Here is a 23,864-nt window from a genome sequence, read left to right as displayed (position 1 = left end):
GGCTGCAGTTTAAGCATAGATTTGCAACATATTTATGTACATATGTTGCATCCCTGTGCTTCTGAAGTACTACAACACACTGCAGTTAAAGAGGTTACTGTGTGATGCTGCAGCACTTCCTCATAGTTCTGCACTTATACATTCACCATACGCTACTAATGCATTCATTCAGTCAATTACATACTACACATACATTCATCTAAACTTTCACACACTAACAAAGAAATGTTGCTCTTTTTTTAAACCAGGAAAGTTAGTTCTTACAAGAACTTTTTTTTTTCTTCTTTTTTTTTTTTGGGGGGGGTGGGGTTTCCGAACAATTCTTTAAAAAAATTGTTTTTTCTGCAAAAAAAACCAGGAGGAACCAAACATTGAACTTCAGGGAACAATAAAAAAAAAAAAAAAAAATAGCAAATGTGACTTTCTTGCCGGCGGCAGATCGGATCGATCGACTGCTCACCGTAGCACAAAGTCGCATTGCACTCAGTGCAGAGCACTTTTAAAAATTGAAATTGAGGACGGATGTCCAAATTTTGGGCTGATGGATGCACTCTTAAAGTGCTCGGCTGCGATGAGGTGGAAGGCGCAGGAGCAGGAGTGTTTTTCATCCGTTTGCACTCTTGTCGTGCAAGATTGTTTGGATGAAGGGTCCTCAGGTGCTTCATCATACTAGCCGTGCCGCACGAGTATTTCTTGCTAGGATCCCCTTGCGACAGCACTCTTTTGCAAATCTTGCACGTGACCAAGGTGGCATTGGTCTTATTCTGCCCCTCGGGAAAAGTAAAACATTTCCACACCACTGAAGAAAAACGTTCTTTGGGTGGTGCCTCCACCAAAAATTCATCCTCAGATGAGTGAGGAGATGCAGTTGATGCCTGCTGCCCTGAAGCCATTTTTAGTAGAAAAAAGTTAGAGCTAAGTGTAAACTTAGTCTAAAAAATCTTCTTCTCTGCAAAGAGATGCTCCTCCAAAGAAGGTGAAAGAAGAATGATTGAATTGGGTGGGGTCTTTCAATAGTTAGAACAGGAAGTGTAATGAACCAATCAAATCTCTTTTTTTGCAGGTCACATGGGATCCACACACCGTGCGCTTACTCATCACGCACCCAGCGCGCATCCGCGAAATTGAATTAAAAAAAATATAGGATTAGATGTAAAAATATATTACTTTTAAGACTAGTTTAGAGTTTGTCTTCAAATAATATTCACATGAAATACATATATATGTTTTTTTAAATGTTAAATATTTCGCGGGATCCGCGCACCTACCACGTCATAGACGCAGATAATGCATCGCGGAAGCGCGTAAACGTCGCATTACATACATCGAACGTGTCGCGTATAGGCTGGGAGTCGCGTACCGGTCATATTGCGATCGCGCACTAAACACGTACCGAACGCATACCATGCGTGGATGCTATCGCGTAGGGATCGAGAACGGTGCGCATAGGGTGCGCAGATCCAAAAACATGGAAAAAATATATATAAAATAAAGTTTTGAACATATAGTTAAAAAATATTTTGAAAAATATACAATTTTTTTTTGAAAAACCCATTAAATTCAAATAATATTTTTTAATTTTTAAAAGAATTAATTGAAAAAATAAGTTTAAAAAATGGTGATAAAACAGTATTTAAAAAAAACATAATTAATGAAATTGGCACACTGAATTTGAAAAATATAGAAATCCAATCAAAATCATTAAACATGATATCTTCAAGGATAAGTTAAAGATAGGAATTAGCATTTAAAAAACCTTTGAAATTCACTGAAAAAACCATAGGTTTCATGCACATTTTGGTTAGGAATTGGCATTTAAAAAACCTTAGAAATTCACTGAAAAAACGAAAGGTTTCAGGGGCGTTATAGTTAGGAATTGGCATTTAAAAAACCTTAGAAATTCACTGAAAAAACCATAGGTTTCAGGGGCGTTATAGTTAGCTGGACATTTCCCTCGTACAAAACCCTAGAAATTCCCCTGTTATAGTTAGTTCAGCTAACTATAACTCGCGCTCGCGCAATGCACTGCTGATGACGTCACATATTACATCACTCATGACATGGTCAGTGACATCACTAATGACATCACTGATGACATCTCAAATGACATCACTGATGACATCACTGATGACATCATCCAGTGAGTATGTGTTTCTGTACAGTTTTAATATGTTTAATATATATAGGGAAAGGTCTGTTGAAGAATGAGTGGGTGTACAAGTGTGTGAATGGATGATTTTCTAGGTGCGTAACTGACTCTATAAGTGAGTCATTAAATGTATCTTACTGCAGACTAGTGACTAAACTGTGTGAATGTCTGTATGTGTCTGTGTGTAGGTGTATACATGGCTGCATGGTTTTGTGAATAGCTATATGAGTGTCTATATGGGTTATTGATTGGTTGTCTGAGTATCTGTATGGGTGCCTGAGTGTTTGTGTGGGTAGGGTGTGTGTGACTCTATGCATAGATGTGTGAGTGGGTGATTCTATGGGTGCATGGTTTTAAGAGTGCATCTGTGATGGACTGTATGGTTGGGTGAGTGTATGTATGGGTGTGTTAGGGATTGAATGTATATCTCAGTGGTACATGTGTGACTAACTACATATGTGAAAGGCAGTATATATGTGTGTAAGAGTATATAAGTGGGTATATGTGAGAGTGTGTGATTGTGAGATTGGCTGTATGGATGAGTGTGTGCTTGTATCAATGATTGTATAGGAGCGTAAGAATGTGGTACTATTTTTATGATTAAGTGAACTTGAGTGTGTTTAACTGTATAGGTGAGTAAATTGGACTGTGTTTAATTACTTACACGACTAACTAGGTGTGTCAGTGTGTCAGTACCTCAATGGATGATTGGCGGTGTGTGACTGTCTATATAGGTGTATAAATGCATACGATAGTCTTGTACGGAGTGACTGTAAGTATGAGTGACTGTACAGGTGAGTGAGTGGCGGTGTATGTAGACCTAAGAGTTAATGAGTGGGTATGTAGTTATTGGTATTGGAGTATCTATGGTTTTCAAAATGACCGTCTGAAATTTTGAGTTGGTGTATCAAAGGTTATATTAGTGTGTGAGAAGATGCACTCATTTATCACATGGATGATGTCATCAGTGATGTCATTTGAGATGTCATCAGTGATGTCATCAGTGATGTCACTGACCATGTCATGAGTGATGTAATATGTGACGTCATCAGCAGTGCATTGCGGGGGCGCGAGTTATAGTTAGCTGAACTAACAATAACAGTGGAATTCCTAGGGTTTTGGACGAGGGAAATGTCCAGCTAACTATAACGCCCCTGAAACCTATGGTTTTTTCAGTGAATATATATATTTTAACTACTGGCGGTCGCCAGTAGGTAGTTATAGTTAGGACCCCTTTTCCATAGGAAATCCGCAACATTCTATTTTGAATAACTTTGGCACCGGTTGACGAATCCTCACGAATTTTTCAAAATAGGTGGGGCGCTACGCTCCGCTCCTACCCTGAAAGTCTCGGGGGGATTTGTCAAGCGGGGGCTGAGATAAAAGGGGGGTCCCAAAATGCGTTTTCCCCATGCATTTTTCCATAGGACCTTTAGACACAGCTACAGCCCGAACGGCTGAACAGAATTACTTGAAATTTGGCAGAGAGGTAGCCATAAGGTCAAGGAAGTGCCTTTTGCAGGTCTGGTGTAAATCTGTTCAGTATTTCCAGAGAAAATAGCATTTAAAAGCATATATATATATATATATGCGCGCAGGGTGCGCGCACCGTGCGAGCACCGTGCGAGCACCCTAACGTGCGCGAGCGTAATTCTGATTGGTGGTTACATGTTAGTCAACGTTCGAATCGGTCGAAATCAGGAAGTGTCGGCCGCCATTTTGTTTGTTTTCAGTGCGAGAGTGAAAAAGGAAGGTGGCGAACGTGAAAAGGGGGCAGGGTAGAGAGTTCCTGACCCCCTAGCCTTTGTCAGGGGGTCCCTGAAGGACCCCGAAGGCAAAAAAAAAAATTTTTTTTTTTACAAATCGCGGGGGTGCGCGCACAGTGCGCGCACCCTGAAAAACACAAAAAAAAATTTTTTTTTTACAAAAAAAAAAAAATTATTCGCAGGGTGAAAACCAAAAAAAAAAAAAATAATAATTTTTAATACGTAGTTTATTGTAAAATAAATATATAAAAAATAAAACATAAATAAGCATTTAAAAAACCGTACAAATTCACTGAAAAAACCATAGGTTTCACACACGTTATAGTTAGGAATTAGCATTTAAAAAACCTTGCTAATTCACTGAAAAAACCATAGGTTTCACACATGTTATAGTTAGCTGGACATTTTACTGATAAAAAACCAATGAAATTCCCCCGTTATAGTTACTGTAGGCAACTATAACTCACGCGACCGTAATCCTCTGCTGATGACATATGTGTCTTTATGAAAAAAAAATATTTGTAATATATGTATAGCTAAAATTTAATGGAAGAAGACATGGGCAAATAAGTGTCTAAATACAGTATTAGCATCAGCAGAGGATTACGGTCGCGTGAGTTATAGTTGCCTACAGTAACTATAACGGGGGAATTTCATTGGTTTTTTATCAGTAAAATGTCCAGCTAACTATAACATGTGTGAAACCTATGGTTTTTTCAGTGAATATATATATATATATTACCTACTGGTGGTCGTCAGTAGGTAGTTATAGTTAGGACCTAGTTACTATTGGAAAATGGCAACATTCTATTTGCAATAAATTTGGCGCCGATTTGATGAATCTTCGTGAAATTTTCAAAACAAATTCTTTGATGAGATCAGCTCCTATGTTGAAAGCTTGGGGGTTATTCGTCAAGGGGGGGCTAAGAAAAAGGGGGTCCCAAAACTTGTTTTTTCAATGTTAATTTCCATAGGAAACTTTAGACAAGGCTACAGGTTGAACGGGTGAACGGAATTACCCCAAATTTGGCAGGGAGAAGGGTCTTGGTCTAGAGAGCACACTTTTGTTTATTTGGTGTAAATCCGTTCAGTAGTTTTTGAGAAATATCAAAATTTACAGATATCGATATTTGGGAATTCTGCCATCTGATTGGCTGAGGCGTTACGAGCACAAGCTTTCTGCTGATTGGTTGCGAGCGCTGCTAGCGTTTGCAACTAGGAAGTGTTGGCCGCCATTTTGTGATTCCATTGAAGTGAGTAAGGGGGAAAAAGGGCAAAAAATGTGGGAAAGAAGAGGGTAGGAGCACTGTAACCTCTCTGGGGTGTTTAGGGTGTGCTATAGAGGGGGTGCGAAGCGAACTACTCATACCTACCGGTCTGAAAGTGCTGGTTACGGAAATTAAGTGAGGTATTGCGTAGTCTGATGCTGCTAAGCTGAGGTGCGGCCGGAGTCGGGGATGAAAGCATGAGTCCAAACTGTGTGTCATATGCTGTGAAGTCATGTGCTCTGGCCGCTGTGCCACATCTGTCAAGTAGTGTCAGCATGTGTTTATACCTACTAGGACGAACTACTGACTCCTACTGGTTTGAAAGTCCTGGGGTATGGAAAATATGTGAGGTATTATCTAGAGTCTCATGGTGCTAAGCTGAGGTGCTGCCGGAGTCGGGGATGAAAGCGTGAGTCCAAACTGTGTGTCATATGCTGTGAACTCATGTGCTCTGGCTGCTGTGCCACATCTGTCAAGTAGTGTCAGCATGTAGTTATACCTACTATTAGGAACTTTTGTTTTGAACATTGTAACTTGTGTATGGTGCTTAGGGGGTGTTATAAAGGGAGTGCGAAGGTAAATTTGCACGTATTAAATCAATACGGCATTTGTAAAGCGCAAACTACTCACCCCTATGGGTCTGAAGGCCCTCGAGGCACGCGTGGAAATTATGTGAGCTATTAAGTGAGCTATTGCCCAGAGTCACATGTTGCTGAGTTGAGGTGTCCAAAGGTGTCCTTCATAAGTATTTCCTAACCTACTCCAGTCATTGTGCCTAGGTCATTTCCACCACAATGCACAATCATGAGGTCAGGGTGTGGAAGATGCAAAGAGGTTTTAACCAAAGGTGGCAATTGGTGCAACTTCAATCTTCTCTGTGTAAACCATTTAATGTCCACATTTTGTAAACCTAGGTCTAAGTCAATACGTCTGTGTTCTGCATACGTCTTGCACACTAGCATTTTGAAGGTATGGTTGGAAGGTATGGAAAGATGTCTGTAGCTCATGCAGTTCCTTGGTAGAATAAGAGATATGTTTAAAGATGGGGAAGTACTTTTATTTGCCATACAAAACGATACGTGATTGGGAGTTGAAAAGCATTCTTTTTTAAAAGTAGGTTGCACATTCGTTTTGTGGAAAAGCATCTTTGTGATTGGTTAAGAAAAAGCAGTTTCAACGTGGAGGACATATAATAGGATAACATTTGCTCAACTGAACCACAGCTGCTACTTGCATTTGGAAGGCACTGTTCCAACATAAAACAATCATGAACTTTTAACCTGCACGTGCCATTAAATGTTCGAGAAAATTTTGCAAAAAATATCGTTAAGTTAAAAAAAATGGATGAACTTTTACCCTGCACGTGTTGTAGAATATTCTAGAAAGTGTGTTGATAGAATATGTTACACTTCTGACTTCTATGTGTTGTTGTATTAAAAAAAATATTTATATGGAAAATTAAAAAGAAACTAATAGAGAGAAGTTTTGAAACCTAAAAGAATCAAGGAACTATTCTAATTTGTTCTTTACATGTGTTTATGTGTGGAGCAACAAAATTATAGACACAGCAGCACCAGGAAGAGGAAGAAGCAGGGAGTGGGGGGATGGGGAGAGATGGGCAGAATGGCACACATGCACAATTAAGTACAGCACAAGTATAGACAAAGAATGGCCAAAATGAAATACACCAACAAGGAGCACAAGTCACACAACCCGCCAACATCACACCACTGAACAAGCATAGAAGTGTAAACCACGCTGCATTCATACAGGATGTGTACAAAGGTCGGTCGTTGGTGTTGTGGGATGTCTGCGACCGTGGTTATCATGGATGAGATGCCCAGCACGTGGCACATGGGCGAGTTCACTGTGTGTTACATTGCCAAACAGCTGCTTCTCCCTCCCACGAGCCCCCACACTTTTCTACGGTGCGCTGTTGTATCTCGTGCACTCGTACGGCACACCATTGTAATGCCTATTCGCACATGTCCTGCTACATTCAAACTACACCATCACAGTGCTGTTTGGAGGTGGTGCATGGCACTTTACAACATCGAGTGCTGCGGCCTTTGTGGCAGGCCACACCAGAACACAGAGACATACTTACCACACTTCCTGTACATGGACATGTCCGAGACACCCTGTTCCCCTTGCCGGATAAGCACACCCCTGCGCTGACCTGTGTACTCCGGACCAGCACATGCCGGTTGTGCATGCAGGAGGATGCGTGCGTAGCTACATGTCCAGGCTCACTGTCAATGCTGAGGTGACAGCACACTGTGATGTTGCAGGGCTCGTGCCTATCATGCTAAGACAATGACCACAGGGACACACTTGCTCAGATGCGGGTTTGGGGGGCGTTGGCGGTCCTGGAGTTGTTGCGATGAGTCTTGTGGCCCTCATGGGTATCCCTGCATCATGCTCATTGATTCTATGGCACCTGTGGGTGTTCTGGTATTGCTTCCGTTTCATGGTGCAGGTAGTCGTCCTGGTTAACACCAGCAGAAAGTAGGTGTAAAATACCTGGTGCTAACGTGGCTTATCGCTGGATTTGTTTCTTATTGCAGTTGGTGTGAAAGTTGTGATGTGATTTTTTTTGTGCAGAACAATATATGAACTGAGCAGTGTATCTCATCAAGATCCAGCACTTGACGCACTATTTCCAATCAATATAAATACAATGAGAGTTCTTAATTGATTTTGTGTGTACACTGTAAGTGCAGCCACTACCTCAGTGCAATTCAATACAGGATTTTAGTATTTAGAATAAATCACAAAGGTGCACCTCGTGTCTTTTTGTACGGGAACGGCTAGTCTGCATTTCAGTATCAGCACTTTAATGGAAGTAAAGTTGAGATAAATCTAACACACTATTGAGAAGTTGGTGTAAACTGCAGACATCACCAGTATTCCCACGATAAGTGCCCCAAAATTTAACACCATGGTGGACTCCATCAAATAACAGTAATAAGAACAAGAAAGAGTCACACAGCCGTTAAGAGAACAACCAAAAACGTTATTAATTTTTTTTACAACTTTATTTTTTTATAAATATATATGTAAATGATAAATGAAAAACTATTTGCAAAATAAAAAAAATTATTAGCAAATATATAAATGATAAACTAATAAACAAAATGTGACAAAAATAATAGAAAACAAGAAGGCGGAACACTCCTGTGGGGACCATGGATGTCGATGATAGAGCCTGGAAAATAAAGCACAAAATAAGGACGTGTGTAATGGGCATATCAAAGGAGAGAGGCACAGAGAAACAGAGAAGGAAAAAAAAGCCAGAGAGAAAAAGAGAGGGAAAGAAAGAAAGGGAGTGAGAAAGGGAGACGGAATAGAGATAGTTAGAGAGATAGAAGGAAAAGAAGGAAGAGAGAGAGAGAGAGAGAGAGACAGACACTGCCGCCTCTGCGCATCCATGAGCAAATAATTACCTGGTGCCACCGGAGTGTGCAGCAGTGGGTACTCCACGTGCCCCTCAAAACTCTGCGCATCCCAAATATGTCGCTGAGTCCTGAGTCATGAATGGTGGAGACAACATCAGCTTCTCCGCGGATCTCACAGATGTCGCTGAGTCCTGAGTGGCGGAGACCACATCATCTTCTCCATGTCCTGGCAGATCTCACACATGTCACTGAGTCCTGAGTCATCAATGGCGGAGACCACATCAGCTTCTCTGCGGCCCGGCAGATCTCACACATGTCACTGAGTCCTGAGTCATCGATGGCGGAGACCACATCAGCTTTTGGGGCCGCTAAGCCTGTGGAACTCAAGTGTGTGCACGTGGTGGTAGACCCCTGATGGCCATTTGAGGTTTGGATGGTACTAACCCTGTGCATCTGATGTCTGCGCCAAGGGGTGGTAGACCCCTGATGGCCATACAGATCAGGGTGCGACTAACCTTCTGCGCAACTTTTCAAAGACTCTTTATGGTTGAGAAACCTGGAGCGTCCGCCATCTAGTCAGCACCGGCAATAAAGGATGTGACGTTGTCGATCTATTATATTTGCGTGGTCACTTGGCCTGTTACGCATGTGGTGGATGGGTGTGGTGTGTGTGCGAACCTGCCCTGAGGGAGTGGCTGTGAGATGCTGAGAACTAGACCACTGACCTGCACACCAACAGCGAGTACGCCTGCGACAGGTAGCTATGTGAGGCCAACGTCGGAACGTAATAGCAGTGGCGTGGCGTGGCGGACGACGGAACAGGGCAGTGATAGCTACAATAACGCAGACGGCTCGTAGTACTGCGTCTGTGAGTCGAGCGGATGGGCGCAGCTGGCCCTCTGCAAGCCTGGGTGCGAACTGTTTATAACTCACACTACATAAGCTTTGAAAAACCATTTTGTGATTCAGTCCGTCAGCTGGCATTTGTGAAAACATATCGAAGTTCTTTCTGTGATAGATACCCCTTTGATGCTGCCTCTCCCCACATCAGCAGGTAACGCACCCTCTTCCCACATCACCATCATACTCATAACAACCTTCTTGGGCCTGGAAGTGTCCCTGTGCGGTTGGACAAAGAAGAATCTTAGTCATGTATAGATTTACATATAAAAAAAATTAGACTGAAGGGAGTCTGGTGCTGTGGTCGCTGCCACGAAGTTGAGGTCACTGCCATTCAGGACTCAGGACACAGTTACACATGTGGGATTGGCTTGTGTTAAAGAGGGTTAGTGGGACTACGTGTCACCAGCCTTGCATATCGAAATATGCGACACTGATCGAAGGGAGTGTGGTGCTGTGGTTGGTGCCACAGACTTGGGGTCACTACCATTCAGGACTCAGGACACAGCTACACATGTGGGATCGGCTTGTATTAAAGAGGGTTAGTGGCACCAGAAGTATTGAGACTGTATGAGCCTGTGATGATGCCTGGTGTGGACGGGCCACACTGGGAGCAATGTGTCTTGGCTGCTGGACTGCGTCATGTGGAATCAAGACTCTATCCGAATTATGGGACGTGCTGACCGTAGTGTAGGACAGAGGTAGCGGTGAGCAAGGGCCCACAGCCACATGCATACATTGGTAGCCCCACCGGCCTGCGTAGTGGAGGTTCAGTGGCACCACGTGTCGCCGGCCTTCCATATGCAAATACCCCTCACTAATCGAGTGTGGTGCTGTGGTCGCTGTTACAAAGTTCGGGTCACTGACGTGCAGGACTCAGGACACAGTTACACATGTGGGATCGGCTTGTGTTAAAGAGGGTTAGTGGAACTACGTGTCGCCGGCCTTGCATAGGGAAATATGCCTCACTGATCAGAGGGAGTCTGGTGCTGTGGTCGCTGCCACAGACTTGGGGTGACTGCTATTCAGGACTCAGGACACAGTTACACAAGTGGGATCAGGTTGTGTTAAAGAGGGTTAGTGGGACTACTTGTCGCTGGCATTGCATATGAAAATATGTCTAACTGATCAAAGAGTATGCTGCTGTGGTCGCTGCCACGGACTTGGGGTCACTGCCATTCAGGACGCAGGACACAGTTACACATGTGGGATCGGCTTGTGTTAAAGAGGGTTAGTGGGACTACGTGTCGCCGGCCTTGCATATCGAAATATGCCTCACTGATCGAAGGGAGTCTGGTGCAGTGGTCGCTGCCATGGACTTGGGGTCACTACCATTCAGGACTCAGGACACAGCTACACATGTGGGATCGGCTTGTGTTGGACAGTGTTAGTTGGCACCACGTGTCCAAAATTCAAATTGTGAGGTCTGCTGCCTGCAGTGTAGACTGCTGATTGTTCATTTGTACTTGAAAATGAATTTGGTCATTGTACTAAAGCTATAACTGATATAAAAAATGTTCAAGAAGAAAGTATACTAAAAGGATATTATGTAGATTTGAGGCCTTAATACTTACTTGCCTAGTGGACTCTGTAGTTAATGAATGAAGAAATAATTTTCATTGTGAGCCCTACTGAGTGCAGAGTAGGCGTATGATGAAAAGATGAAATAAGTATAGAATACATTGACGAAGTGTTGGATTTTCTGAGTACAATCTTGTTAGAAATTAGCATTTAAAATTGGAATTGCGAGCTGTACTGCCTGTAGTGTAGGCTGCTATTCCATGTTAGTTTGCAATTGAAGATTAATTTGGTCATTGTAATAAAGCTATAACTGATATAAAAAAAAAATCTTGAAGAGAGGATACTAAAAGGATAATATGTAGGGTGTAGGACTGTGATAGTTAGTTGCCTACTGGAGTCTGTAGTTGCATATGGAAATACCCCTCACTGATCAAAGGGAGTGTGGTGCTGTGGTCTCTGCCACAGACTTGGGGTGACTGTTATTCAGGACTCAGGACACAGTTACACATGTGGGATCGGCTTGTGTTAAAGAGGGTTAGTGGGACTACGTGTTGCCGGCCTTGCATATAGAAATATGCCTCACTGTTCGAAGGGAGTGTGGTGCTGTGGTCGCTGCCACGGACTTGGGGTGACTGCCATTCAGGACTCAGGACACAGTTACACATGTGGGATCGGCTTGTGTTGAACAGAGTTATTGGCACCACGTGTCGCCGCCGTTGCATATGGAAATATGCCTAACTAATCAGAGGGAGTATGCTGCTGTGGTCGCTGCCATGGACTTGGGGTCACTGCCATTTAGGAGTCAAGACACAGTTCCACATGGGGGATTGTTCGGCTTGTGTTGAACTGAGTTATTGGCACCAGGTGTCGCCGCCGTTGCATTTTTAAATATGCCTAACTAATCAGAGGGAGTATGCTGCTGTGGTCGCTGCCATGGACTTGGGATCACTGCCATTCAGGACTCAGGACACAGTTCCACATGTGGGATTGTTCGGCTTGTGTTGAACAGAGTTATTGGCACCATGTGTCGCCGCCGTTGCATATGGAAATATGCCTCACTGATCGAAGGGAGTCTGGTGCTGTGGTTGTCTCACGGAGTTAGGGTCACTACCATACAGGACTTAGGACACAGTTCCACATGTGAGATCGGCTTGTGTTGAAGATGGTTAGTGGCACCATTTGTCGCCGGTCTTCCACGGTGTAGGCCAGAGGTAGCGGTGAGCAAGGGCCCACAGCCACGTGCATATGTTGGTGGCCCCACCGGCCTGTGTAGTGCAGGTTCAGAGGCACCACGTGTCGCCGGCCTTCCATATGCAAATACCCCTCACTAATCGAGTATGGTGCTGTGGTCGCTGTTACGAAGTTTGGGTCACTGACGTGCAGGACTCAGGACACAGTTACACATGGCCTTCCATATGGAAATACCCCTCACTGATCGAAGGGAGTCTGGTGCTGTGGTTACTGCAATTCAGGACTTAGGAGACACTTACACATGTGGGATCGGCTTGTGTTGAACAGGGTTAGTTGGCACCACGTGTCATCGGTCTTCCACAGTGTAGGCCGGAGGCAGCGGTCAGCAAAGGCCCACAGGCAGGTGACGTTGACTTGAGCTGTACAGATTGGGAGCATGTGGTCTTCTTACCCCATTATAGTGTCTTACACAATTTGCGTCTCTACTAATCTTGAATTGTGAACCGTGTAACCCCAGTGTAGGGTGGAGGCAGCGGTCAGGATGGGCGCACAGCTACGTGGCGATGATTTATGGTGCAGTGAGTTAGTAGCACCTGAAGCACACATCGTGTGCACACCGTGCGATGATGCGTGGTCTTGGCGAGTGCACTGGAAGCAAAGTGTCTTGCGAACTGGACTGTGACATCTGCAATCGCCACTGCATCTGAATTATGAGCGCTGCTGTCCGCATTGTAGATCGAAGGCAGTAGTCGGTACAGACATAAGTCTGCGGTGCTGTGCCGCTGGGTTCACTGGGGCCTATGTCGAGGAGGCCCGTGGTTATGGCGGCAGCCACGTGCCAGGTTGAGGGCTGCCGCTGTGACAGACTCGTTGGTCTTCCCTCAAGTGAACCACGCCTAGGGCTTGGCCTATTTATTCATACTGCTACACTTGAGTGGCGTATGTTGGAGCAGCCCACTCCGCTTCTGCTTCCAGTGGGGGACAACACACCTACATGACCGAGATCTTACCCACTGCCTGAGGTAACATGGTTGCATGAAATCACACGAAGTACAGAGGGGTGAGACGAAGGACCCTCTTCGACCTCCCTCTTATTAACTGAATATCACAAAAAGAAGAGGGTTAAAAACGAAGTTGCGTGAAAAACCATGAGTGTGGGTGGAAGGAAGAAAATCCACCAATTTAGTAAAACTGCCCTCACACACAGCAAGCTGTGTCATGCTTCATCATAGGGCTGTTACTACACCTCCGCGCCAACCAAACGCTGGAGGTGGAGCAATAAGGGAGGGGAAGACAATACAACACACAATATAAGTGGAACCAAAGGTGAGTTAAAGGTGCAGAACCAGTGATAGTCAGTGATATAAAACCGATCCCGGGAAATCCTTATTTCGAATTTAATAATAGGTGCCCAGATCGAATTTAAAAACCAAACAACGTGGGTGGTAGGTTGGAGAGCTTATAATGAGGTTCCAACCCCCCCACTCTGCATGAATGTCGACATGTTTCAGCCAGCTCTAAATAATAACCCGGCTTTCCTCAAGACTTCTCACCACATAAGTTCCTAGGTGTAGAACCTGCTTCCTCCCAATTTGGAAAAGAAGAAAAACACCTCAAGTGAGGTCTCTCGCCTTTGGAGAGGAACCGAGTTTATTGAATTAGTAAACTCGACATGGCGGGGGAGTGAGGACAGCCGTCCACACGCACTCTTGCTTTCTAGGACCGCTATCTACCAGGAATTCTGTTGCTCCTTGACTGCTGCGTAGTCTATGGTTTTCTATGAGTGAAATGTCCAACTAACTATAGCATCCCTGAAACCTATGTTTTTTTCAGTGAATTTCAAAGGTTTTTTAAATGCTAATTTCTAACTATAACATGCCTGAAACCTATGTTTTTTTCTGTGAATTTCAAAGGGTTTTTAAATGCTAATTTCTATCTATAACGTGCCTGAAACCTATGTTTTTTTCAGTGAATTTCTAAGGTTTTTTTAAATGCTAATTTCTAACTATAACGTGCTTGAAACCTATGTTTTTTTCTGTGAATTTCTAAGGTTTTTTTAAATGCTAATTTCTAACTATAACGTGCTTGAAACCTATGTTTTTTTCTGTGAATTTCTAAGGTTTTTTAAATGCTAATTTCTAACTATAACGTGCCTGAAACCTATGTTTTTTTCTGTGAAAAAAATAAATATATATATGTATATATTCACTGTAAAAAACAAATAGTTAGGCACATTTTTCACTTGCACACAAACAGTGAAAGTCAGCAGTTATAGTTACCTGAGCTAACTGTAACTTATGCCCAAACAATGAACTGCTTACACCCTCACATATTACATCACTCATGACATGGACAGTGACATCAATGCTGACATAGCAAATGTAATCACTGATGACATTATCCACAGAACCACTCACACACCCACACAACCATTCAGACAGTTACTCACACACCCATACAACCACTCACGCACCCACTCACTGATCTATAGAGCCCCTCACTCACCCAGTCACTCGACCATGCAGCCACTCACAAAGCCACTCACTACCCCACAGAGCCACTCACTAAAAAAACACTAAATTGTATTCATGTTTGATTAATTAAAAACATTACATGTATAAACTGTTGCATAACATAAAGGTAAAATCATTAATATTACAGCCTGGGTGGAATCATTAATATTGCAGCCTGGGTGGAGCCACTCTTACCCCCACTTGCTCACCAATACAGACACTCACACACCCACATACCCATCCATATAGCCACTCACCCACCCACTCACTCATCCATACAGCCAGTCACACAGCCACTCCCACACCCATACAGTTACTCACACGCCCACTTATTCACTCGTACAGATACTCTCACATACTTATTCATCCATGTGGCCACTTACAAACCCACTCAAACACCTGGGTACAATGAGTGATACTATTTTTAACATATATTATGTGAGCGGCTGTGTGACTGTTTGTACCTGCTTATGACATAACATATTACATCACACATGACATGGTCTGTGACATCACTCATGACATCACTCATGACATCTCAAATTACAACACTGATAACATCATCCAGTGAGTGTAAGTGTTTCACAAACATTTCTGAGAGTTAAAAATATATACTAGACTGTGCCAATTTGACGTGGAACTGCACTAAGATTGGGATCTTCTGGAGTTCCATATTTAGGATTATAGAGCAAATGGCCCACCTTGAATTGGTCCCTATCCCAGAGATGGCATTGCTGGGATATGTGGGAGGGCTACCAAAGAAGCTATGTAAATTCACCGCCATTGCATTGTTGCTCGCTAGGAGGGAAAGAGCTCTTAAGTGGGGCAGCTGCGTCTCTCCCACTGTAAAAGACTGGCTATTCAGTCTCACATACTGCAACACCAATTGAGAACTCTACGCTATGACTTTACCCCCGGCCTTTCGCTCAAGGGACATTTGGGAACCATTAAAAAATGATCTACCACAGACCAGTTCTGCCCCCAAAGCACAACAGCCGGCTTGTATTGTACTCACAGGAGTGGGGTAATTTTTTTTATACTCACCATACTTTCTTTTTTATTGTGTTTTTTACATCAAGAAAAGTGGGGTTGTGATGGCAGGTGTGGGCTTGCTGATGCGGGTTGATGAGACTGGATAGTTTCAATATATGCAGTGTGGTACCCTGTTGCAATGAACTATTGATAGCTTGTGCACCAATACTGTACTTTCTGTTTTGGACCACAAATTATGTCTATTTGTTTTACAAATGTTGCTGATTAAAGTGAACAACCATGCAATGTTGTACGCCAGTTGAAAATGAAAATAAAAGTTTAAGAAAAAAATCTATATATACTAAGCTACTGCATAATTTCCATTTCTATTATTTATGTACTCATAATGAGTGATACTATATTTAACATATGTCATCTGAGTGGCTGTATGACTGTCTGCATCAGTATGTGAGTGTCTGTATGAGTGTCTGTGTGGGTGTATGAGTGTCTTTATGGATATGGCAGTGGGTGTGTGAGTGGCTTTATAGGGCTGTCTGTGGGTATGTGAGTGGTTGTATAGATATGTGAATGGGTTTTTGAGTGGTTTTCTGGGGGTGTGAGTAGCTGAGCAAGTCATCGTATGGGTATGTGAGTGATTGCATTGGTGTGTGAGTGATTGTATGGGTGTGTGAGTGGTTGTATGGGTGTTGGAGAGGTTGCATTGGCATGTGAATAGGTATCTTAGTAGCAATGTGGGTGTGTGAATTGTTGTATGGGTGTATTAGTAGTTTTATGAGTGTGTGAGTGGATGTATGAGTGGTTGTGCAGGTGTGTGTGCATGTGTGAGAGGTTGTACAGGTGTAAGTGGGTACATGAATGCTTGCATGGGTCTGTGAGTGACTGTGTGAGTGGACTTGTGTTTGTACGTGTGGGTATGTGAGTGGTTTTGTGGGTGTCTGAGTGCTTGTAAGGGTAAGTGGCTATGGGAGGGGTTGTGTAGCTCTATGAGTTGTGTGAGTGGTTGTATGGGTGTGTGAGTGGGTGTCTGAGTGGGTGTGTGAGTGGCTGTATGGGTGTGTGAGGAGGTGGGTGAGTATGTTTGTGGGTCAGTGAATGGGTGTGTGAGTAGTTATGTGGATGATGTCATCATTGATGTCATTTGAGATGTTATCAGTGATATCACTGGTCATGTCATGAGTGATATAATATGTGAGGTCGTAAGCAGTGCATTGTGGGGCCATAAGTTATAGTAAGCCCAGGTAACTATAACTGCTGAATGTCTTTGGTTTTGTGAACCTCAAAGCTGATTCTAACTATAACATCTCTATAACCTTTGGATTTTTCAGTGAATTTCTAAGTTTTTTTTAAATGTGATTCCCTATCTATAACATCCCTCTACCCTTTGTTTCTTTCTGTGAATATCAAATGTTTTTTCAAGGGTTTTTCAAATTCTATTTCTAAAGTGTTATGTCCCTCTTATATTAAGTGTATTACAATTTATTTGTAATTTTTGATTTTTTTTTCAACTGTAGCCATTCTTTTTTTATTAATATACTTTATATACATTTAAAAACATAAACATTGCATATTTACTTAATGTAAAGTATATGAATTGTTTCTTTAATGTCATTAAACATTTTTCTTAATATGTTTTTGGGATACCATAAACATAGAAGGACTACTACTCTATAGTTTTAATCTTGATCTAGTGATTGGAATGAATCCATGAGTCCAAATCTGAGTACTCACTGAAAATGTCATAAATCATTTCAAATATGTACATCCCTCCTTTTTCATTAATCACATCAGTGTGAACATATTTACAGGTATATTTAAACCCCCTTATATCTTTTTTCAACAAAGTGATCCATTTTACGAGTTTTGAGATTCTGCAAATCTACACATCAAATTTGCAGATTCGCTCTTAACCACACCCAGTCCTTGTCTTGTGATTGGCTATATGAGGACCCCACCCATGCACATGGGAAGCCACACCCAAAACTAGCTACTTCTCCAGTGAAGTCTCTAGAATGAGGATTGAGAACCAATGTTGCTCTGCTTTTACAGAATGGCTGAAGCCATATCTTCCGTCCAGGATGAACATCCACAACCCGTTGAGGATGATGAGGAGGTACACCACCTTGACGAAAAGTAAGTGATGTGCGGAAGCACTTTACTATACCTTCTCGGGAGAAGAAGGTAACAGCAAAATATGTGCAGTACAATATTTGCGTCAAGTAGTTAACCAGTGGCAATGCAAAGAAGCATTCACATGGGACAAGTTTCATGTGGAAGCACCTAAAAACAATTCATGAAAGGATCTACAACTGGATGATGTTGGAGAAAGCAGGTGCAGCAGGACAGTTGACCTCCACAGCAGCCTTAGGGGAACCATCATCAACTGCAGTCATTACAAAACCAGCTGCTTGTGAAGAATCGAGTGACATGGTTATTCAATGGCATCCAGCCAGGTCTGGTGGCTTAGTCCACTGTAGGGGTCTTTGTATGACGTCATGGTCACAGGTTCAAATCCCTGCGGGTCCATAGCCTTTTATCCTTCTGAGGTCCATTGAGTTGGGTATCAATAAACATCTGTTATTCAAGGCCCAGAGGCACTTCTGGGTGAACATGTGCTTTACAAATGCACATTATCTTATGTTTCTGTGCAAAATGCCACATGATTGTTGCTGTAAAAATTTCTTCTGTGTGTGCATTCTTTGGTTCAGTGAAGAAGCATCAGTGTTATGTGTTATTTTTGCTTCCAGTGACCACATAATGTTTTTTAAAGACTGAAGCCGGTTGCTTCTTTGCATTTCCCATCATTTCCCTTTTTACTACGCTGTTCGGTTTTTGTACAGAAAATAAAAAAGAAGAAACAAAGCTAAAAACTGTTAAAAAAAACGACCATCTGGTCAAACAAAGAGCTTACTTTGTGTTTTTAATGTGTCAGTGACTATCGTTTGGGAGTGGGTGTGTCAGTATGTGAATCAATGTATGCCTGGGTGTGTTATTGGATGCATTAGTGTTTGGCTGGGTGTGCCAGTGTCTGCATTGCTGTATGCCTGGGTATGTCAATGTGTGCTTCGGTGTATGCCTGGGTGTGTCAGCTAATGGAGCAGTGTATGCCTGTCTGTTTCAGTATATGCTTCAGTGTGTGCCTAAGTGCATTGTTGGATGCATTAGTGTTTGGCTGGGTGTGTCAGTGTCTGCATTGCTGTATGCATGGGTGTGTCAGTCTATGCATCAGTGTATGCATGGGTGTGTCAGAGTATGCATCAGTGTGTGCCTAAGTGTGTTATTGGATGCATTAGTTTTTGGCTGGGTGTGTCTGTGTCTGCATTGATGTATGCCTGGGTGTGTTAGTGAATGCATTAGTATGTCCAGTGTATGAATCAATGTGTGTTATTGGATGTTTTAGTATTTGACTGGGTGTGTCAGTGTCTGCATTTCTGTATGCTTGGGTGTGTGAATGTCTGCATTGGTATGTCCCTGGGCGTGTCAGTGTGTGCTCCAGTGTGTGCCTGGGTGTGTTATTGGTGCATTAGTGTTTGGCTCGGTGTTTCAGCGTCTCCTTTGCTGTATGCCTAGCTGTATCAATGTCTGCGTTGGTGTATGCCTAGGTGTGTTATTGTATGCAATACTGGGTGCCTAACTGTGTTATTGGATGCATTAGTGTTTTGCTGGGTGTGTTAGCGTCTCTATTAGTGTGTGGTTGGGTGTGTCCCTGGCCGTATCAGTATGTGTATGAATATTTAAGAGAATATATCAGAGTTTGGCTAAATGTGTATGTGGCTGTATCAATATGTGACTGGGTGTGTCATTGGCTGTATAAGTATGTACCTAGGTGTGTCAGGTTCTGTATCAAAGGGTGCCTGGGTGTATCAGTAGCTGTATCAGTGTGTGCCTGGGTATGTCAATGGCTGTACCGGTGGGTCCCTGGATGTGCCGTAGCTTGTATCAGTGTGAGCCTGGGTGTGTCAGTGGCTGCATTAGCCTGTGCATAGATGTGTCAGTCTATGTGTGCTTTTATCAGTGTATGACTGGGTATGTGAATAGCTGTATTAGTGTATGTGTTTGGGTGTTTGCCTGGATGTGTTAGTGTATGCATCAATTTGTGCCTGGGTGTACTATTGGATGCATTAGTATTTGGCTGGGTGTGTCAGTGTCTGCTTTGGTGTATGCCTGGGTGTGTCAATGTCTGCATTTGTGTATGGCTACATGTGTCAGTGAATATATCAGTGTGTGTCTGGGTGCCTTATTGCATGCATTATTGTTTGGCTGGATCTGTCTGTATTAGTGTGTGGTTGGGGGTGTAACTTCCTGTATCAGTATGCATATGGGTGATTGAGAGGCTCTAACAGTGTTTGGCTAAATATCTAAGTGGCTGTATTGATATGTGAGTGGGTGTGTCATTGACTGAATGAGTATATGCCTGGGTGTGTCAATTTCTGTATTGGAGTATTGCTGGGTGTGCAGTAGTTGTATCAGTGTGTGTCTGGGTATGTCAGTAGCTGTATCGGTGTGTCCATTGGCGTGGCAGTGGTTATATCAGTGTGAGCTTAGTTCTGTCAGTAGCTGTATCTGTGAGTGCTTTGGTGTGTCAGGGACTGTATTGGTGTGTGCATGGATGTGTCAGTCTTTGTGTGGCTTTAACAGTGTATGTGTGTGTATGAGTAGCTGTAATGGGGTTTAATGACTCTAGGTGTACAAGTTCCTGATTGAGTAAGTCTATGGGTGTGTTTGTGACCCATACGTTAAATCACTAATATACATTTTTATAACTTTGCAAATACATTTCCTAAACACATTATAAAACAAATGAAACCAAACAATTAAAAAATACATGTAACATAAGCTATTTAACTATTCACAAACACACTTTTGTGGACAAGTACTTTAAGGAAGCACAAAACAAAGTGATGTTTTGAGGCATCTTTTACTACCGTCAAGGGAAAAAAAGGTTAGAGATAACAATATCTACTGCAATACTTGTAGCAAGCAGTTAAAGGCCACTACAAAACATTGATACATAGGACAACTTACATGTGGAAGCATTTAAAAACAATTCCAGAAAGAGACCACAGCTAAATGATGCGGGACAAACTAGGTGCAGCAGGATAGTCCACATGTACAGTACCCTTGGGAGAACCACCATCAGGTGGCAGACATTATAATCCCACCCATCTTCAAAAATGTAAGTGAAATGCTTACTCACTGTGCAGAAATGTAACATGCTTATCACCATAAAAGTATCCTCTGTGGGTGCATTTTCCCTTTTTACTGTTCTGAGGTTCTATACTCATACACCAAAAGTGATGTACTGTTGTAAGAATCATCAATGAGCAATGGGTAAAAAACAACCATAACGATTACAAAAACTTGTTTCCTAACTCTGAGCTATGCAGAATATATATGGGATAACTTACATAACTTTTTCATACAAATAAATTGTAACATTAAAGACATCAAACTCAAGACACCAGAGAACTTTGCCAGAAAAACTTCCTTAAAAACAGCAGTACTTTTTGCAAACATTTTGAAAGTACCCAGCAAAATTCTTCCAGGACTGCTGGCACAGTTTTTGACTACCCCTGTATTTTAACCTGCACGCCTCTGGGGTGAATTTATGCTTACTGACAATGGCCTCCTTCTTGATGGGCTACCTCAACCTCTTCCCCTTCTCTAGGGCCAGTAGGGCACCCCTTCCATCACCAGGAATATGACTCCAAATGCTAGCTCACCAATCCTCCTCAGAGATACTCTGTACCTCTAGAGCTACTTCAAATGCCTGAAACAGCCTGTCTATATCACCCCTTCCTTACCCCTTCCTTACAGGCAAGCAGCATGTCTCTGGGTATATGAACTCTGTCTTCTACAGTGGACACAGTAATTACTAGAGGAGATCAAACATCTTTAGGGGATGATTAATAAAGATAAAGACACAAAACAAAACGAAGAACTTAAAAACATCATGATGAAACATTTAAAGGAATATGAAAACGTAATTCGACGATGCAAGAAAACTAAATTCCAAAGGGATGAGCAAGATGATGCCACAGGCCGTATTTTAACCTTTGCCCGGAAATTCGATGCCCCCAGGAGAAAGTGGAACCAACAAGGTGGTGCCATGTCCTCCAACAGGCAGACCTCGGAATCAGAGGTGGAAATAACGGAAGGTGAGCAGTCAATAACCACCACCGAGGAAAGAGGAAACACCGGAGAACCAACTTATTTTCGGGATTACAAGTTGTTAGAAATGGGGGTCTCTAGTCGACAGTGGCTGACGCCGATGTCGAATAGTGACCCTTCTTCCTAAGTCAGAGTAAGGGTGTTACACCCTTTGATAATCCCTGCTCAACCCTGTCGTAACGTAGCACGAGCAGACAGGCCTATCTCAGAGGCAGAGTGTGAAGCATTTAGGACCATACACAATAACGCAGTAAAGACGCTACAAAATAGACCCCACAAGCTATTATAAAAAATAGTTATCTTTATACAGATTAAACAAGAAGCTGAGGAATGCTCGAAGAACCACAATGCACGTAATTACAGATTCGTCTCAAGAGCGATGAAAGCACTTGTGCATGCGGGTGGAACGAACTTAGTTCGGGTTCCGGGGTCTATACGACCCGGTGATGCACAATGTACAAGGTACTTAGGATATAACCAGCCACGGTGCACAGCTCCTCAGGGAAGGTGCGGGATGGCAGGCGGACCCACAGTGGCCACAGTTCTTGGGCGGTGGCGATACGCAGTGTGCACTCACGATAATCCTGGGATGGGCGTAGAAGCGGCACTCAGCGGTGCACGCAGAAGTTGACAAGGCTCCCGATGTGATTCTGATTCTCGTAGTAGGGTAAATGTGGCTCAGCTTCTCAGTGGCAGCGGCCCACAATAGCGACAACAAGGTTTTTTGTAGCAAGGCCAAGATAGGCACTCAGTGGCACAGCTCCTCAGCTGCAGCGGTCCACAATGGCTTCGACAATGGATCTCGTAGCAAGGCCTATGTGGGTTCTCAGCGGCACAGCTCTTCAGCTGCAGCGGCCCACAATGGCGATAGCAATAGTTTCCGTAGACAAGGCAAATGCGGGCACTCAGCGACACAGCTCCTCAGCTGCAGCGGCCCACAATGGCGATAGCAATAGTTTCTATGGATAAGGCAAATGCGGGCACTCAGCGGCACAGCTTCTCAGCCACAGGGGCCCACAATGGTGATAGCAATAGTTTCCGTGGACAAGGCAAATGCGGGCACTCAGCGACACAGCTTCTCAGCTGCAGCGGCCCACAATCACCATAGCAGTAGTTTCCGTAGACAAGGCAAATGCAGGCACTCAGCGGCACAGCTCCTCGGCTGCAGCGTCCCACAATGGCAATAGCTGTAGTTTCCGTAGACAAGGCAAATGCGGGCACTCAGCGACACAGCTCCTCGGCTGCAGCGGCCCACAATGGCAATAGCAGTAGTTTCCGTAGACAAGCAAAAGCGGCGTTCCCCACAGTAGATCCAGAGGCCTTGGATTTCTCGACAGAGACCTCACCTGTGAGTAGGATTTCTCTCAATAGGAATCCGGGCTGCTGAGGAATGAAGCCTAATGTCCCTGAGACTTCGGCAGGGGGCAAGCTCAATTCAGGCCCTTGGGTAGTTGCTTCAGTGGATGGATGAAAGTTTCAAAGTCCTCTTCCTCTCGTTTACACGGCCAGAGGTTCGTCTTGGCATCCCGAAGTTACACACCACGAAGGGGTTTCAGCTCAGATTTTTATACCCCAAAAAGTCTTTGTTCTTGAGAAAGTCACAAATCCCTCGACCCGGCCAGAACCCGTTTGGTGTCGACTTGGGTCACTTTATTTACGAGGCTGCATCCTCCCTACCAGGAAGAGGGGCCCACCATCAGCCACCCAGCGGGAGGTGGAGCCATCATTTACCTTGCCAGGCACAGCCCTGCTCAGATCAAAGGGGTCACCCCTCCCCATACTTTAACGGCAGATTGCTCCATTCGACCCAGGTCGGCCCCGGCCTGCCCAGGCCCTCTAAACCAGCCAACCAATACACATACCAGTGAAACACACAGAAAGACTTAGACAAAAAGATATCTACTTTCCAAAAGCGGCAGTTGCACTACTACCAGATGCACGTTAATATTTGGAGCGGAAGCATACCAAATTCGACCTCCCTAGCATGTTCCTTGGTA

The sequence above is a fragment of the Triturus cristatus genome, chromosome 3_2, assembly GCF_964204655.1.
Source record: "Triturus cristatus chromosome 3_2, aTriCri1.1, whole genome shotgun sequence".
In the NCBI taxonomy this organism is placed as follows: Eukaryota; Metazoa; Chordata; class Amphibia; order Caudata; family Salamandridae; genus Triturus; species Triturus cristatus.
Note: the sequence above shows the minus strand (reverse complement) of the source record.